Source organism: Macaca fascicularis, chromosome 18, assembly GCF_037993035.2.
Source record: "Macaca fascicularis isolate 582-1 chromosome 18, T2T-MFA8v1.1".
Classification (NCBI taxonomy): Eukaryota; Metazoa; Chordata; class Mammalia; order Primates; family Cercopithecidae; genus Macaca; species Macaca fascicularis.
Genome location: NC_088392.1, coordinates 54229547 through 54248098, shown reverse-complemented (window position 1 = coordinate 54248098; position 18552 = coordinate 54229547). Strand labels below are relative to the sequence as shown.

The 18552-nt window shown below is 37.1% G+C and overlaps 1 protein-coding gene across 4 annotated transcripts in view; it reads left to right on the top strand.

Moving 5' to 3' along the window:
• GALNT1 (polypeptide N-acetylgalactosaminyltransferase 1) overlaps positions 1 to 18552 on the top strand; it is a 322829-nt gene that overhangs the window by 233414 nt on the left and 70863 nt on the right. The window contains exon 2 of one of the 4 annotated variants that reach the window (XM_065534311.2): positions 10370 to 10424. The exons of 2 other annotated variants lie outside the window; for them this stretch is intronic. The gene's annotated coding sequence lies outside the window, so the exon portion shown is untranslated. Of the gene's footprint in view, positions 1 to 4280; positions 4394 to 10369; positions 10425 to 18552 lie in introns of all 4 variants that reach the window. One more of the 4 variants, XM_074022588.1, reaches the window with a different exon arrangement.

Genomic DNA, 18552 nt, shown 5'->3' with positions numbered 1-18552 from the left:
CTCTTCTCTCACACCACCAAGAATCATTTATTACAGGTATTTATATTGACCATTTCCTCCCTGAAGACAGTGACATTGTATAACTCATCTTTGTTCTCATATGGTCTGGTAAAATGCTTGGCATATAGTAGGGCACTTACCAAGTTTGTTAACTGAACAAATGTCTACTATATGCCTTGATTTTGTTCACAGAACACCAGTGTATGCAGTATTTGGCCTGCCAAAGTAAGATGTTAAATCCACTGATAATCCTAATTTAGCTTTTAGCTCTCTGAAACAAGTTTAAAAGTTACTTCTTTGTTTTAACATCGTATTCTGAGAAATTCTAACATATATAAAAGTAGACAGAACAGTGAAATGAGTCCCCTTAAACCTGTATCCATCCTCCACATTCAGCAAACACATTTTCCCACTTGTGCTCCACCTCTCAATCTACCCTCACTCCCCTGCTCTCAAGCCCAAGTATTTTAAAGCAGTAGAGATCATCATGTCATTTTACCTCTAACCTCCTTCAGTACAGATCCTTTAAAATGAGAACATTTTGAATATGACCACAATGCTACTATCATTCCTAATTAACAGTGATTTTTTAGTAGCATCTATAACCCAGTTCATAATGGTATTTCCTCAGTGGTCCCTGAAGTTTCTTTTTAAGTTGATTTGTAGATTCAGAACTCAAACAAGATCAACATAGTACATTTAGTTTTTTTAAAAAGAGCTTTCCTTAAAAAGAAATAAAACAATACCTATTTTAAAAATGATTTCTCTCCTTTTCTCTTCTTCTTTTCTTTGTGATAACTCTTTCTTCAGGTTAGGGTTCTTTGTAATGAAACCATAAACTTTGCTCTAGCAGGTAAAGGTGTCATCTTTTAAGACTGCTTTGCTGTTCTTTTTTTTTTTTTTTTTGATAGCCAAGCACTTAACATGTATAGAGAGCACTACTGCAGTTAACAGCACAGCAAAATGCAAAACTGTTAACTGTTTTCTGATCTTTCTTGTGCAATGAGATAGCATTATGTGCAGTACTGTTAGGAAAATAATTTTACATCATTTTCATTCATCATAATTTTACATTATTTACATTAAATGCAGTCTAAACCTGTAAAATAATCTTGTATTCATTAAAAAGTATATGTTCTTTGGTATATTTAAATAGTTTAAATATATCTGTAAAATTTTTTAGTTATTCCTCTTGAATTTATGGTTAGGGTCTCAAGAAGGAAGTTTGAGACTAGACTGTAACGTGTGTTTGAAAAAGACTGCTCCTGGATGAACTTAATTTTTAAATTCTCTAAAGCTCAAGTGGAGAAATGACATCTGCAAAAAATTTATCTTTTCGTTACATTATAGGTAATAAAGACAAACATGTGTAACTGTTTAGTGTATTTAAAAAGAAAGGAGAGATAGCTCAAGTGATTAGAGGGTTTAGTAGAATACAGTTTTGAGAATTAGAATTTTAAAAAATAATACAGAAGAAATGTTTGAGTTATTGGTGTGAATTAAATAGCAGGTTTATTTCAGAGGGTTTTTTTTCCCAACAGTTTACTTAACTTTCCTATTACATTGTTAAGATGTCAACTTAATTGTACTGCACTGGTTTTGTTTGTTTGTTTGTTCTGAGAGCGGGAACCAAATCCTATAATCAGCCCCCTAAAGAGCTGAAACAAATATCAAGAAAAGACACTAGAGATTATCCCCTGGAATGGATCTTAACTGATAGCAATGCAGAAGCAGTCTGAGACTACAGGGCAGACCGAATTGAAGGAGGGAGGCAGAGAATAGCTTTTCACAGGAAAATCAGCAGGCAAGAATGCAGAACAACCAGTAACGCTATAAACTAAGAGAAGTTAAATGACATTAGGGAGAGACTAGTAAGAGAGAAACCAAGTTAGAAAAAACAGCAACTCAAAAACTGATACACCAAATTACTGATTAGTTAAGGGAAAAAGGAAGGGTATGGTTGTTTTGCGGTGTGTGATACCTGTGATAAATCTGTAAGGTAGAATTTGTGACTAACCAGAACACTGTCTTTCTGTAACATGCTAATAAATGAAAAGGTGTTTTGTTTTGTTTTTTCAATGGTAACTAAATATTTCAGGCTATTATTAGGGCCAAAAGTCTAAAATCTGCCCTAACTCAAGTTTTGGTTTTTATTTGGTCTGTTTAGCAAATCTGAAAACTTTCTAGATCTCAAAAGTCGCTTGTCAGTAACCAAGTAACATCAGACAGTGTATTAAGGAAAGTAGTTCTCAAAGGAACCTTCATGCATACAAATGTAAAAAAAAAATTTCATCTAAGGGTACTACTGTTTTTTGAGATTTTTTTTCTTCTTTTTCTCCTCACAGATGATCCAGTTGTGGAGGAGGAAAAGTATGGCACTGAGCTCTGGGGAATGCATGGAAAAAAAAAAGAAAATTGGGAAAAGGGAGTGACAACAGAGATTTCCATTTAGTCTGCAAATTGTTTTTGGTCTTTCTCATCCGTAGTGCAGCGCCAAGAGACTGTGGGATCATACAGTCTTGTTTGTTATCCAAACTGGCAGTGGCAGTACTGATGACAACAGCGTAGTAACTGTCTGCACTCAGTAGTGTCATTGGCAAACTTCTAGTGAATTCTTTATCCACTCTGGTGGGCCACCTCATAGAGTATACATGTTGTCTTTGCTTTTTAACTTCATCTATGGACCAACACTTGTTTGTGGGTAACATTTAAGAATCTCTGTTTAAAGTTTAGAAAGTAAAAGGTTTTTTGAAATAAAAAATGTAAAGCCTATACAGAAGTACCATTAGCAGACGATAAGGAATAAGCCATGAAGCCACCTCTCCCCTATGTCTCGTCTTATTTTTCTGTTTTGACTGATTTCCTTCTGTGTTTGTTAGCATTAGGTTTGGCAGCATGGAAAAGGTCCCTGTATTCCCTTTTCCCCCACAAAAAAGGTGCTTTAAACAAGGTAGAGGTTTTTTCCTCTCAGGAAATGGCAGCTATGTGGTCACCAAAGACCAGCTCCTTTTATCTTTCTGTTTTGCATTCTTTAGCTTATGACTTGCCTTCTCCGGGGTATCTCCTGGTTGCAAAGAAGGTCCTTGCAACTCCATCTGTTGTGTTTGTTTTCCAGGTAGCAGAATCAAGGAGAGGTGAGGGCAAAAGGGCCCTTCTCTCCGTGAAGTTGGTCCCTTTAAAATCTTTCCCATATTTCCACCCAGTGATTTCTGATATTGGCCACCCTAATCTTCAAGGCAGGCCAGAAGATGTAAATTGTCACTTTTAGTAATACAGCAGTTTGATTTGTAAAAAAAAGAAGAGGAAAATATTGAATGAACAACTAGCAGTCTGCCACAATTTAGATCTTTTATATAAAATAATTTCTGATATAGTTGAAGTCCTTCCCTCCCTCTCTCCTCAGAAACAATCACTAGTAAGAATTTGGTAAATTATTCTCGTGCATATTATTTTCTACAATGTTTGTGTCCATCAGCAGTCTGTTTCATTTTAATATGTTTTAAAACTGTATATTAATGGAACATACTGTACATATTCTGCAAATTGCTTTTGTCTCATTCAACATTGTTTACTGATAGTGATGCACATAATTCTAGTTTGTTTTTCTTGCTATATAGTAATCTATTATATAGTTCATGTGTACATTTAGGTTGTTACTTTTTTTTTTTTGCCGTTGTAAACAATCCTGCAGTCATTTCTCTTTATACTCATGTGTAAGAGTTTCTCCAGGGACTGCAGCTAGAAGTGAAATTAGTGAGTGAGAGGGTAGTGCTTTCTTCAGCTTTATGAGATATTTATGAGATAATATTGCCAGATTGCTCTACAAAGTGGCTGTGCCAAATTACACTTGGAACAACAGTGTGTGAGTGTCCCATTTCCTTGTTTCTTACTAGTTGTGTTTTTGCCGGTTTGATGAGGTCACATTCATTTTCCTGAGTACTACGGAGATTGAGCGTATTTTTATATCTTGTCTTATATGTTCCGTGTTTATGATTCTTTGTCTGTGATTTGCCCATACATATCTTTTGGCCATTTTTCAATTGTGTGTGTCTTTGTTGTTTTATTTATTTATTTATTTTTTAGAGACAAAGTCTCGCTCTGTTGCCCAGGCTGGAGTGCAGTAGTGGGATCAGAGCTCACTGTAGCCTCAGCCTTCCAGGCCCAAGTGATCCCCCGACCTCAGCCTCCCAAATAACTGGGACTACAGGTGCATGTCAACACACCTGGCTAATTTTTTTTTTTTTTTTTTTTTTTTTTTTTTTACTTTTTGCTTTTTGTAGAGATGGGGTCTTCCTATGTTGCCCACGCTGGTCTCGAACTTCTGGGTTCAAGTGATCCTACAGTGCTGGGATTATAGACGTGAACCACCGCAATTGGCCTGTTGTTTGTTTTGGTTTGTAGAAGTTTTTAATACATTTGGATACTAATCTTTTGTTCATTATCTGTATTATGAATATTTCTTCCCAGGCTTTCGCATATCTTACGATGTCTTTGGTTATATCAAAAATTTTAATTTTTATGTAGTAGAAATTATTCATTCTTTTGTGGCTTGTGCTTTTTGAATATTGCTTAAGAAATTCTTCTGATGTAATGATGTGACAGTAGTTGCCTGTAGTTTAGAGTGTTAGAGATTTATGCCTTTAAACCTTTAAAATGTTTTTTTTGTATGGTATGAGGTAGGAATTTTACATATGAATGAACATTTACTGAATAGCCCCCCCTTTCACATGGATTTATAGTGCCATCTCTGTCATATATGAAGTTTGCATATTCATGTGGGTCTGATTCTGGGCTGTCTTGTATTTCATTGGTCTTTTCATCTGTGTCTGCCTGCGTATCACACTGATGTAGTTACCACATCTCGATGTATGGTAGACAGAGTTCTCTCACCTTGTTGTTCAAAATTGTAATGGCTTTCTTGGCTTTCCTCTTCCATGTAATTTTGGGATCTACTTTTAAAGTTCTATTTAAAAAACTATATTGAGATTTTGATTGGAACTATAGTAAGTACACAGATTAATATAAAGATAGTTTTTTCTTTACTATAGAAAACCTTCCACACGTAAGGATAATATTCCTTAATTTTTTGATAGATCTTTCTAAGCAATTTTCTTCTTTTTCTTTTATTATTATTATTATTTTTTTTCATTAAGAGATAGGATCTCTGTCACAGAGGCTGGAGTGCAGTGGCATAGTCACAGCTCACTGCAGCTTCGACTTCCTAGGGTCAAGCAATTTTCCCCCCTCAACCTCCCAAGTAGCTGGGACTACAAGCATGTGCCACCGTGCCTGGCTAACTTCTGTATTTTTTGTAGAGACAGGGTCTCCCTGTGTTGCCCAGGCTGGTCTCGAACTCCTGGACTCAAACAGTACTCCTGCCTCAGCCTCCAAAGTGTTGGGATTACAGGCATGAGCCAAAGCACCTGGCTTAACAATTTTCTAGTTGTTATTGGTACAGAAGACTTTAATCGAATTTTGTATGTTCATCTTGTATCCAGCAACCTTGCTGAATTGTCTTTATTTTCTTGGATTTTCTTTTATTTTTTGTTCGTTTTCTTCTTTGTGATTCTAAATCTTTTTTTTTTTTTTCCTTATTGTACTGTGCTAGATAGGGTCTCTAGTACATTTTTGACAGGAAGAAGTAATAGAAGACATTTATCTTTGTCTTTTTCCTAACTTTAACAGTGAGTAGTTTTTTAAACTGTAGAATAAGAACCAAATTCTTATTTCTAGTTTTCCATGAGTTCTTTCGTTTTAAGTGTCATAAAGGACTGCTGAGTTTTACTATTTTATATAATGTGTAAGTTGTTTACAGCTATATATTATAGTTCCTCTTACCTACACCTCCTTTCTTTGTTCTAATCTTGTCATCTTTCACATCTTCATATAAGTTGTACAACACAGAATTATAACTTTTGTTTTAATTGGTTATACAACTTTTAAGAAATGAAGAGGGACGAAATCAGGCTTTTATATTTATTCATATATTTACCGTTTCTGGTGTTCTTCGTTCTTTCTCACAGATCTGAGTTTCCATCTTGTGTCATTTCCCTTTTACCTGAAGAACTTCCTTTAGCATTTCTTATGGTACACATCTGTGAGAGATAATTTGTTTTGACATTTCTTTACTTGAAAATGTCTTCGCTACGTATAATGAGAAGTCATCCTTTTTTTTTTTTTTTCCTGTACATAATTTTTTTTCCCTGTGGATGCTTTGAATATTTTCTCTCTATCTTTGGTTTTCAGCAGCTTAAACAAGATGTGCTGTGGTTGTGGTTTTCTTTGTATTTATCTGCTTAGGTTTCACTGGACTTAGACTTGCAATTTTGTTCTTCCCCAAATGTGGCCATTATCAAGGTTTTTTTTTTCCATGTATTTTTCTTTGTCCTGTTTCCTCTGTTCTCTCCTTTTGCAACTCTGATTTCACATATGTTAAATTTTTTGCTATACCACAGCTCACTGAGGCTCTGTTCATTAAAGATTTTTCTTTCCTCTTCAGATGGGATAATTTCTTTTGATCTGCCTTTACATTGACTAACCCTGTATTCTGTTGTTTATAATCTGCTGTAATCCCATCAAGTGAATTTCCCATTTCAGACTTTATATTTTTGTGTTTTACGTGATTCTGTGTAGTTCTTCTTTTATAGTTTTAATTTGTTTGATAAGAGTTTCCTCTGTTCATTATTAATTTCTTGAACATATTTATAGTAGGTACATTATAGTCCTTGCCAACTGATTTCCACATCTGGATCATCATCTGTTCAATACCATTGACTGCTTTTTTGACTCAACTTTTCTGTTTATTTTCATGCCTAGTAATTTTTTGTAGACTGGATATTGTGGATAATATGTTTTTTTTTTTTTTTTTTTTTTTTTGACCCTCAATTCTTTCTTCTCTTAATGAGTATTGATTCCTTGCTGGCTAGATTTAAACTCCGAACTCTGCCTCCCTAGCATTGGGCAACATCATGGATACCTCTGTTCAGTTCTTTCAGCCATCTAAATGTTCCTTTTCTTTGGAGCCTCTGGAGTCTGCCCTGTGTTGTATGATTCAAAGTCCAACTAAAGATGGTAGTGAAGTTTACATACATATTTTAGGGTTCTTACTTTTCTAGTATTTCCTCCCTCACTTTCCAGTTGCCTGCTAGTTCCAGACCTCATCCTTTGATGCTTCAAGCCAATATGATTGTGACTTCCTTCTTGAGTTTCAGTAACTCTGCACAGTGTAGGCTGGTAACTGCCGTTATTTGTGAGTAGGTTAGTCTAGAATAAGCTCCTCTACTTTTCTGTGTGTAAGTCTCTCATGCTTTCACTTTCAGCTTTTCTGAATCCTTATGTTTTTGGTGTTTGTTTCGTAAATAGCATTTAGCTTGTTTTTTTTTTTAAATCCAATTTGACAATTTAGATATATGTAGTCATTTTGTCTTAATTTTAATAACTGATGTTTTGGGTTTTATTTCTACCATTTGTGCTGTCTATAGGTGTGGTTTCTCTATTATTTTAAATTCCTTTCTCATTTAAAGTGATTGATTTTTCTATTTCCTCCTTTTTCAACTTTGATTTTTAACTTACACATTCTGTTTTTATTTAACTCATTGTTATCTTTTAATTGTCAACATATTTGCTCTTTAAAAAAGCTAAAATTAATCTTTCTACCCTATCCCTAAATACAACGACCTTAAAATGCTTTCATTTCAATTGCCTTTCTTCCTTCTCACATGATACTGTTTTCTGGCATTTTTATTTATTTACTAAATAATTATTGAACTCTTCTATCTTGTGCCAAGTACTGTTCCAGATGATGTAGTAATAACATTAAACAACATAAAGCTCCTGTCATTTTGCAGCTTACAAGATAATAAATTAATTAAGATACATTTTGATGTAAGTTAGTAGTTGGTGCTACAGTGGAAAGTAAAGCATTAGGAAAAAATAAAGAATAACATTGGGGGTGGAGATGCTGTCTTGTAGATGAGTTTCTGCTCTCTTCAGACATTTCATAACATCTTTAGGGCTCAAGTATGAAAAACATAATTCCCATGCTGGGCATGTTTACAATCTAACCAAAGAGTCCTGGGGAAAAGATACAGATCTGGAAGCCACTGGCACATGGCGGGTGAAGCTGTGCCACTGATGAACTTCCCAGGGAGGATGTGTATAGTGTCAGGGGGCTTGAGAACAGATCCGGAGAAGAGTGGGGAGCCAATAAAGAAGACTTCAAAGCGTGGTCAGAAAAGTAGAACAAGAAATGACCCTGGGAGCCAAGAGAAGAGGCTTTATTTTATTTATAGCCTGTCTATGCTAAAAATAATTTAAGATGGCTAAGATATCAAGTAGAATGAAGCTGAGAAAGAGACTTGTGTTGCTAGGTAGGACATTACAGGGACTTGATTAACAGACGGTTTCGCTGAAGTGAAGACTTGCCTTAGGGATAGAGAATAAAGATTTCTTGTGCAGAAGATGGTAAAGGAAGGAAGAACGAATAGAATGATAATTGGAGAGGTTGGTGTTATATCAAAAACATATAGAAAATCTTAGAGATTTGGGGGATTCCATGACCAGAAAATAACATGGGCCCCTGGCCTGGAGGAAGTTCCTGCTGGATCCTTTACTTCCCAGACACTGTTCCCCTGGTAGGCGATGTATTTTCCTGTGTCTGAGTTCAGAGTGGGGAAAAGATGCATATTTTTCTGAAACTCTAACACAGTGTTCTGTTGTAATGATCTGGCATTCATCTTCGTGCGATTAAAAATTAAAATATGAGAAGAAATTAATGACTTACCTGGCCTTTGCTCTTCATACTCCTTAGCATGACAATTAAGATTTCCTTTGGGCCGGGCGTGGTGGCTCAAGCCTGTAATCCCAGCACTTTGGGAGGCCGAGACGGGCGGATCATGAGGTCAGGAGATCGAGACCATCCTGGCTAATACGGTGAAACCCCATCTCTACTAAAAATACAAAAAACTAGCCGGGCGAAGTGGCGGGTGCCTGTAGTCCCAGCTACTCGGGAGGCTGAGGCAGGAGAATGGCGTAAACCCGAGAGGAGGAGCTTGCAGTGAGCTGAGATCCGGCCACTGCACTCCAGCCTGGGTGACAGAGCAAGACTCCATCTCAAAAAAAAAAAAAAAAAAAAAAGATTTCCTTTGTTCTGAACACACCCCTTTAGTTATATCTCCCAATTAATTCTTCTGTTTGCTGTTCCCCAGACATTCCCTGCAATTTCTTGCCTCCCTATTTTAACTCACACTATTTTGTTGACTTGAGATATTATTTTGCCTTTCCTAACTCATACCAATTCTCCAGTCATTCTCCCTACCAGTTTCTCTTTTTTGTGCACTATAGCCCATCACAACTCTTGGCATCTTTTGCAAAGATTTAAGTTGTGAAATGACATGCAAACTCACTTTATTATCTCTCCTTCTATATTGCAAGCTCGTTGAGGATAGGGACTGAACATTTTTTATGTTTGTGTGCATCAGACTGCTTAGTGTAGTGTTTTGCACATATTGGAGAAAGTTTGAGTGAATTAGGGATATGTGATTCTGTGATAGACTAAGTAATGCCATGTCTGAGATGAGCAGGTCATATACCAGGTTCTAGTTTGTAGCTCTTAAAGTTTATGTTGAAGTTCTGCTTCTTTGCAGTCTCCTGTAAAAGTAGAGTCCTTAATTTAGGTCCTCCACTGATTTGTATCTTCATTTTTTTCTTGACAGGATATATACCTATATAAATCAGTAATTGTAGTTGTAGATTGGTGTATCAGGATGCTTTTCACTGTAGTAGCAGAATACCCACTGTAGTAGCAGTTAAATCAGTGAGGGCTTTATCATCTTGCATAACAAGAAGTTCAGACGTGGGGAGGTCTGGTCTTAGGGTTGGTCTGGCTCCATGAAATCATGAGCATCTGGTGTGCTCTCCATTTTTTCAATTTGTCATCCTCAGCATGTCAGTGATGGCATGTTGGTGATGACTTCCTTCATGGCCTCAAGATGGTTACATTACTTCTAAGCATACACTACTTCTGTACTCTCCAACAGTAACCAAAGGTTGAAAAGTGTAGTTTCTCCTTCAACATCTCTATGAAAGATATAACTTTTTCTGAATGCTTCCTAGCAGACCTCCCTTTGGGTCCCATCAGTCAGGATTTGGTCACTTGTATTAGCTAGAGGAATGGAATGACCGTGGTTGGCTTGGGCCAGTCAGGAATAGGTGACCTAGCAGAGAATAATCACTTGAATTCAGCTGGGGGTCCAATGCAATGAAAAATGTCAGGATGGGATAAGGAACAGTGTCTCCCACAGTGCTGACTAAGGGGGGAGAATAGAGTTATTCTGAGACAAACTGATTTTAGGACTTTATTTTTCAACAGGAGATGTGGGACATGTGGATTTGGGATATGAATTCATTTGAAAAACCACTTTGGGGTAAGTTGATAGTTGGGAGTGAATGACTTTAGGGCTCTCCTTCCCTTACATTAGGGTTTGATCTTACAGCTAGCTTCTTAGGTTTTAAAAATTATGTTGATTGGACTTTATGCCTCATAACAAACAAGAGAATGGCTTGTACTAAAATCCCAGTTTAGTAATTTGAGAAATGTAACAATAAAGCATAGTCCCAATACTAATTAATTAGTATACACACTTCTGATTAGGGCGGTCAATCTGAAGGCTAAATAAGGACCAGGTTCAGAAATTGAAAATGTTATATAGGATTTAACCTGCTTGAACTCACCCAGTAATCCTGTCATGTGATCTGGAAATCATTCCCAGAGCCAGTGTTGAAGATACAGGGTGAAAGTTTGTCTATGAGCTTTGCTTTGCAGTGTTCCAAATGACCATTTGAGTTCTTGTTGCATAAGTATATATGAGAAAGGCTCTCCATTGTTTATTTAATCTGAGAAGGTGCCTCTAGAAATAATACCATTTAAAATTTACCAAGTGTGTACTGTCATGTACGAATGTGTTGTTCATTTTCTCATTTAGTTTAGTGCAATGGGACTATAAGGAAGATATGTTTTTCTCATTAAAGGAATGAAGAGGCTCAGGTTTTTGCAAATATAGTAACATTGCGAGGAGTCACATAACTAATAAGTGTTGGAACTGAAATTTGAACTCATATTTAAATTTCAGCGTTTGGCCTAATAGTCACTTACTTCTGTCTTAATATGCTGATTTGTATGGGTTCCCAAGACCCACCCCAGGTTCAGTGACTGGCTAGAAGGACTCACACGATCCAGCATACAGTTGTACTAACAGCTAAGATTTATTACAGCACAGGAAAAAGGTGCACCGGGTGAAGTTCAGAGGAAAACAGGCACAGGCTTTCAAGACTCCTCTCTGTGTGGCGTCACACAGGATGTACATAATTCCTCCAGCAATGAATCGTGACAACATGTGTGAAATGTTGTCTACTAGGGAACCTCATTAGAGAGTCAGTGCCCAAGATTTTTGTTGAGGCTGGTCATGTAGGCATCTTCTGCCTAGCACATACCAAAATTCCAGATTCCCAGAAGGAAAGCAGGTGTTTATACAATGTTGTTTCTAAAGTTTAGGCACAGTGAATCACACTTATCATTTAGGGAAAGTTTTATATCAGTGTAGGGAACTGTTCACCATTCAAGCGTCCACATGCCAGCCAAGGGCCAATCTCGACAACCAAGTCCTTCTAAGGATAGCAGTCTTATGCCTGTTAACTTTTTTCCTCTATGCTGATTTATTCATTTGAAGAAGTTGTGATTATGATCATTCAGCTTCTGACAAGTAATGAGAAAAGTAGGTATGATGACAAACTAAATTCTTTAATGGAATCTGTTTTGTGGAGGGTGGAGAGATCCCAGTTGCCACTGATTTTCTGGAAGGATGCACGCAACATAAAGTTGTTCTCATGACTCAGGTTTATTACAGCAAAGGATACAATGCAGGAAGAAGGTAAATGGTAGAGAGGGTAGGCATAGGCTTCCAAGTCCTCTCTCTGTGAGAATCACAGGGACATGCTTTTCTCTCCAGCAGTGAGTGATAGAGACACATGCAAGATGTCTCTAGCCAGAGAAGCACACAAGTGTTACAGTCCAGAGTTCTTACAGGGAGCTAGTCACATAAGCACATTCCTACCATATGACCAGCTCTGGTAACTGATACTTGGGACCCCACACCAGACACCAGGTACACATCATAAATCTTAATGATTACTTTAAAACAATGCTGACAGCCTGGTACATCTTGACTCACTGCCTGGAGCACACACAAAAAGATCATTAACAAGTGACTGTGAACAATCCAGGAACATAGTTCTCAGAGTTTGGCTAGGGTCATTGCCGTGACTCCAGGAATCCGCTAGAGATTAGCACAACCTAAGTAAAATGGACCTCCTGTGTTAACTCTATTCACACAGTTGAAATACTGTTGGATTTGTTGAATGCAATATTTAATGCTAAATATAGTCTTTATAATATGATATTCTAAACGTAGAAACAATAATTGATAGTAAAATAGCTGACCAATTTTATTTCTCTGAGAAGTTTGTAGATTTTTTTAAAATTAGGGATTTATAGGTTCTTTTCTTTTAGGGTGACTTTTGGATTTCCTATTTTTGTCCACAGCTATTTGTATTATATAATGATATGTGTTATGTTGAAGGGTAATACAAAAATATTAACTTAAAGACAGTTATTTCAAAATTAACCTTCACTTTGTGAAGGTCTTCCTTGTGATTGGCTTTACAACACAATGGGATCCTTTTTTACAGAATTTCCAGATTCGCAGAAATACCAGTTTTGCAGAAAGCACATCAGCCATGTTTTTTTTTTTTAAAAAGAATGTCTGATTCTAGGATATGGAGTCAATCTTTGCTGCTTTATTTATTGCTAGTCGAAACCTGCTTTATGTTATACAAAAACAACAAGGAGGATGGGGACAATCCCATGCTTAAAAATGGGACATTCTGAGTTAACATAGTTAAATAGATTCCCTTACTTTTCCTTATTGCAGAACTTTACAGACCCTTTAGTAGGACTATGCAATGTGAATTTACCAGGACAAATAGAGTATAAACTGTATCCTCGTCTTACTTGACTCTGGAATCTCTTTAGTGAGAACTGTCTCAGTTATTGGTCCTGCAATGACAGTGTTCTTTAGAACAAAATGGACCAGAGGGAAAGAATGTCTTAAGGACAGGGAAAGTCCATTAGAGGGGTTTAGGTCAAAGAGAGCCAGAAACAAAATAACTGTAGAAAAAACTTACTTTAAACAAACAAAACCTTGTATCACATGCTGCTTTCTGGTAAAACCTTTTCAGAAACTTCCCTATCTTGATGTTTCTTTTCCTGTCAGGTTTCCTTAGTTGATATTTCTCTTTTGTAATGTGAATGACATGTCTCTTAGATTGGTGTTTTAACAGTGTGATTAGATGTGGGTCATTACCTTCATGCTTGTACCACCTGTAGTACCTGATGCAGTATCAAGAACATCATTTGCCAAGACTTAATAAATATCTGGAGAGCATGAAATGAGTTGTGACTCAAAAATACAGGCATGTCCATGTTATCGTGCTTTGTTTTATTGTACTTCACAGACACTACTTTGTTTTGTTTTGTTTCCCAACAAATGGAAAGTTTGTGGCAACCCTACACAGAAAAAGTCCATAGGCACCATTTTTCCAACAGCATCTGCTCACTTTGTGTCTTTATGTCACATTTTGGTAATTCTTAGAGTATTTCAGAGGTTTTCATTATTATATCTTTTGTGGTGATTTTTGATTAGTGATCTTTGTTGTTATTATTGTAATCGTTTTGAAGTGCCACAAACTTGTGCCCATACAAGACGGCAAGTTTAATCAATAAATGTGACTGCTTTTCTGACTGCTCCACCGACCTTGACCAGCCGTTTGCCTGTCTCTCTCACTCTCCTCGGATCTCCCTGTTCCCTAAGATACAACACATATACCACCACACTCTGCTAAGCAACAGTATTGAAAGGATGCAAATTAATAACCCTACAGTGGCCTCTAAGCATTCAAGTGAAAGGAAGAGTTATGTGTCTCTCACTTAAATCAAAAGCTAGAAAAGATTACACTTAGTGAGGAAGGCATGTCGAAAGCAGAGATAGGCCAAAAGCTGGGCTTCTTGCGCCATATAATTTGAAAAGTTCTGAATGGCAAGGAAGAGTTCTTGAAGGAAGCTACGCCAGTAAACACACAAATGATAAGAAAGCAGAACAGCTTTATTGCTGATAAGACAGTTTTAGTAGTCTGCATAGATCAAACCAACCACAATGTTCCCTTAAGCCAAGCCTAATCAAGAACAAGGCCTTAACTCTTCAATTCTGTGAAGGCTGAGAGAGGTGAGGAAGCTGCAGAAGAAAAGTTTGAAGCTAGCAGAGATTGGTTCAGGAGGTTTAAGGAAAGAAGCCATCTCCACAACGTAAAAATGAGTGCTGATGTAGAAGCTGCAGCAAGTTATCCAGAAGATCTAACTAAGACTGTTGGTGAAGGTGGCTACACTAAACAACAGATTTTCAGTGCAGACAAAACAGCCTTCTATTGGAAGAAGATGCCATCTAGGACTTTCATAGGTAGAGAGGAGAAGTCAGTGCCTGACTTTAAAGCATCAAAGAACAGACTGACTTTGTTAGTAGGTGATAGTGCAACTAGTAACTTTAAGTTGAAGCCAATGTTCAGTTACCATTTTGAAAATTCTGGAGCCCTTAAGAATTATACTAAATCTCTTCTGCCTCTGCTCTATATATGGAACAACAAAGGCTGGATGACAGCACATCTGTTTACAACATGGTTTATTAAATAATTTAATTCCACTGTTGAGACTTGCTACTTAATAAAAAAGATTCCTTTCAAAATATTACTTTTCATTGAGAATGCACCTAATTACCTAAGAGCTGTGATGGAAATGTACGATGAGATTAATGTTTTCATGCCTGCAAATACAACATTTATTCTGCAGCCCATGAATCAAAGAGTAATTCTGACTGTCAAGTCTTATTTAAGAAATACATTTCATAAGGCCATAGCTGCTGGGTCTGACCCTCAGACCTTTACCAAGTGACACACTCAGACACAGGTATCCAGTGAAAGAGCAGGCTGGGGGACCGGGGCTGCTCATGGATCCCAGGGAGGGTGTTGTAAGGAGTTGTAGCAGCCGTGGCCATGATAAACTGGTGCTGCAGGCATTTATTTAGTACAGATATATTGACAAAGGCCTTGAGTCAACATACTTGTGGGTAATTAACATGGTGTCATCCCCCCCAAGAGCAGTCCTGCACTCAGATGATTAAAGGCAAGGTTCCAAGGCCTAAGTAAACTAACTTACCTAGATCAGTTTCTTTACATCTCCTTGTTATCTAACCTAAGCTTTCAGGCACAGGGTAAGAGAATCTGGCTGCCTTCAGCCAAATCCTTTTCCGAAGCTTTTATAAAATCTCCCGGCCTTCCAAGAAGGTTTGCATCTTTCTACAATTTTTCCCACCACATTGACCAACACATAGCTGCCACAGACAGTGATTCCTCTGGTGGATCTGAGCAAAGTAACAGGAAAGAGTTTCACGGTTCTAGATGCCATTAAGAACATTTCTGGTTCATGGTAGGAGGTCAAAACATTGACAGGAGTTTGGAAGAAGTCCAGTTCAACTGCAGATGTGGTGGCAATAACAAGAGAACTAGAATCAGAAATGGAGCCTGAAGATGTGGCTGAATTGCTGCAATCTTAAGATAAAACTTGAATGGATGAGTAGTTACTTATGGATGGGGAAAGAAAGTAGTTTCTTGAGACAGAATCTACGCCTTGTGAAGATGCTATGAACATAGTTGAAATGACAACAAAGGATTTAGAATACTCCATAAACCTAACTAGATAAAGCAATGGCAAGGGGTTTGAAAGAATTGACTTCAATTTCGAAAAAAGTTCTACTCTGAGTAAGATGCCATCAAACAGCATTGCATGCTATAGAGAAATCTTTCATGAAAGGGAGAGTTGATGTGGCAAAGTTCATTTTTATCTTATTTTAAGAAATTGTGACAGCCACTCCAGCAGCAACCACCCTGAACAGTCAGCAGCCATCAACACTAAGGCAAGACCCTCCACCAGCAAAAAAGTTACGATTCACTGAAGGCAAAGATGATTGGTAGTATTTTTTAGCAGTAAAATTTTTAAATTAAGGTATGTATATTACTTTTAAAGACAATGCTGTTGTGTACTTACACTACTATATAGTATCAACATAACTTTTATTTGTACTGGGAATCCAAAATATTTATGACTCATTTTACTGAATATTTGCTTTATTTTGGTAGTCAGGAACCAAACCTGCAATATAGCCGAGGTATACCTGTAGTGAAACTTTGTTTTTTAAAGGAACAACAATATAGTAGACATAAAAGTTAGGTGCTATGCATTTATTTTTAGTAATGATATCATTTTGGGAAACATTTTTGGAATTTTATTTTAAACTTCTCTTAGACTTCTTTTGAGTTCGGCTCTTTTTCCCATCAACATTAACTTACTTTTTGTGATCTTTATGCTTGTTTGATTTGTAGAATTGTTCCACCATAAATATTTAAATACTTCTAACTACTAGATTTCTTTCTTTCTTTTTTTTTTTTTTTGGTCAGATGAAATCTTGCCCTTGTCTCCCAGGGTGTAGTTCTATGGCGTGATCTCGGCTCACTGCAACCTCCACCTTCTGGGTTCAAGCAATTCTGCTGCCTCAGTCTCCCGAGTAACTGGGATTACAGGCGCCTGCCACCATGCCTGGCTAGGTTTTGTGTTTTAAGTAGAGACAGGGTTTCACCATGTTGGCCAGACTGGTCTCAAACTCCTGACCTCGGGTGATCCGCCCACCTCGGCCTCCCAATGTGTTAGGATTACAGGCGTGAGCCACCGTTCCTGGCCTTAACTACTAGATTTCTTTTGCAATATTTGTATTATTATTTTAAGTAATTAAATGATCAATCATAGCTACTGCATTTTTTTTTTTTTTTTTGCCTTATTAAAACCTACCCTTTAAGATCAGGAATAAAACAAGGATGCCTGTTGTCACTTTGCTTGTTCAATATGATGTTAATACTAGAAATCTTCGCAAGGTAGCAGAATTTAAAATCAATAAATAAAAGCAGAGGTGCATTTCTATAAATCAACAATAAACAAAGTGATACCGTTTCAGGTAGGAAAAAATATGAAGTATCTAACCAGTATTTTGTAACAAAATTTGTGTTAAACCTTTAAAAGAAAATTATAAAATTTTATTGGAAGATGTTAAGAAAGGTATAAATAAATGGAGAGAGAGAATATTTTTATAAATTTGACGATGCTATTAGAAAGATAGCAGAGCTCTCCAGTTATTTATATTTTTATATCAATCTAGTCAGAATCATGACAACTTTTCTTTTTGGGTTGAAAAGTTGATTCTAAAATTTTTGAGGAAGACTTAACAGGTCAGGAGTAGCCAAGGCACTCCTGAAAACTTTGTGATAGGTGAGAAGACTTATTTTCACCATATATGAAGAATTAGTATAAAACTATAAAAGTTAAGATGACAGTATGGTATAGGGAGAGGTAGAGCAATAGAAGAGAATATGGAAACCCACAAACTTGGCTTGTGACAAAGTTGGTATTGCACTCCTTTAAAGACAGCTTTTCATAAATAGTTCTTGACAACTGGTTATCCCCATAGGAGGGAATGACATTGAATCCGTACTTACATGGGAAAAGCAAACCTTTAACATTTTTAGATATTAAAACATTGTTTGTAATGATTTCTAGATAGAGAAGATTTTCTTAAAACACAGAAAATATGAACCATAAAAGATGCTTCTTTTTTTGTTTTTACAGATGGGGGTCTTGCTATGTTGCCTAAGTTGCTCTTGAACTTCTGGCCTCAAGCAGTCCTCCCAACTTGGCTTCCCAAAGCGTTGAGACTATAGGCATTAGCCGCCATACCCAAACAAAGATACTTCTTTTTTATTAACATTGGGAAAAGGGCTGGGGACGGTGGCTCATACCTATAATCCCAGCACTTTGGGAGGCTGAGGCGGGAGGATTGCTTGAGCCCAGGAGTATGAGACCAGCCTGGCCAATATGGGGAAACCCTCTCTCTACAAAAGAAAAAATACAAAAATTAGGTGGGCATGATGGCGTGTGCCTGTAGTCCTAGCTCGGGAGGCTGAAGTAGGAAGGATTCATTGAGCCCAGGAGGTTGAGGCTTCAGTGAGCCACGATTGTGCCACTGCACTCCAACCTGGGCAATAGAGGGAGACCCTGTCTTCAAAACTGTGGGAAAAGATATTGCAGTACATTTAACTCACACAAGGCTACATTAGGATCTTCACAAGCTAACAAGAAAAACACAAAACAACACATCTAGCAGAGTAGTGGACCAGACTTCAGTAGGCACATTAGAGAAGAGGAAATGGAATGATCGTAATGTCAGAGATGGTGGGGAAATGCAAATTAAAACTATATTAAGATACCAATTAAATCAGATTGTCAAAAATAAAAATGTATGACAGTAAGTGTTGTCAGTGATATACCACATCCAGTGATATAAC